Source organism: Ceratina calcarata, unplaced genomic scaffold (assembly GCF_001652005.2).
Source record: "Ceratina calcarata isolate Rehan_Ccalc_2016 unplaced genomic scaffold, ASM165200v1 scaffold228.2, whole genome shotgun sequence".
NCBI lineage: Eukaryota > Metazoa > Arthropoda > Insecta > Hymenoptera > Apidae > Ceratina > Ceratina calcarata.
In genome coordinates, this window is record NW_017144642.1 from 6,569 (window position 1) to 7,755 (window position 1,187).

The following is a 1,187-nucleotide window of genomic DNA, read 5'->3' on the forward strand; positions in this document are numbered from 1 at the left end:
GTTTCAGTAAACAAGCCGTGTTCGATGGAAAAAAAGCGATCAGAGGAGGCATTCCATTCGTTTTCCGTAAGTATTTATGCAAAATCAAATCACTTAAGGTTAGGCTAGGTTAAGTATGAGCCACAAGATCTCTACCAAAATATTAAGAAATGTGATAAAAAGCTATATTCAATATTATGTTCAATATCCAAATATTCGAAAACTGTTTATCCAATTTTTTCCGGAAGTCAAGTATTTTTACAAAAACCGCTATTTCATGGAAACGCTACGTAATAGAGCAATTCTGATTCTGGATTTGTTTCTAGCATGAGAAACTGTGCATGAATCAAATAATGAATATTGCAACAAATGAATAAAGTTTCTTTTGTTGGACTTTGTAACTGTTAAAATTTGAATGCTTTGTCATTGTTTTTATATAAAAACCGATTTCCGATAGCGACACGACAAGACAGAATATTAATGACAAAAATATGGATTTACGTTATTCGATCCAATATGTTCATTTTTTAAATAATTAAGACAAAATTCGTTTCGTTCAACATATTTTACTTAATTATACCAACTTCTCCTTTGAACGATTTATCTGTAAAATTAAAGATGAGATGAAAAGTAACTTAAGTGAAGATGAGAATATCACAAATGTTCTAGACTTCTTTAACGAAATGAATCTTCTAAATTCTTGATAATTGTTTTCGTCATTTAAAAACGATTAATTTTTATAATTTAGAATTCATTGTGTACGCATGCAATATAATTATGTGATTAACTTGTACAATTACACTGGTGGTCGTTAATCACTGTGTGATGCGATCATCTAAAATAAAACTAATAATTAAAAAAAAATTCGTTTTAACGTTTGAGTATTGAATATTGAAATTGTTTATGTTAGTTTTATTGGAAATGGGTATAGTAACTTTTCTTTTAAGATTTAATATGTTCACTCTAAAGCTGTCGAATTCACACTGAACGGAACAGCCCCTATTCCTCATGCTCAAGAGGTCCATCTCCCATAGCCGTTATCGCTTATTTAGAATACGGCATGGAGATGTGTTTATGTCTATTCAATACTTTCTCCGAAGCATGATTCCATAGGAGTAAACTTCCTTTATAAGTTAAGATATCTTTTATATAAACTTCCTGAGGAAGTGTTAAATAAAGGATTGGTTTTTGTATACCATATATCTATA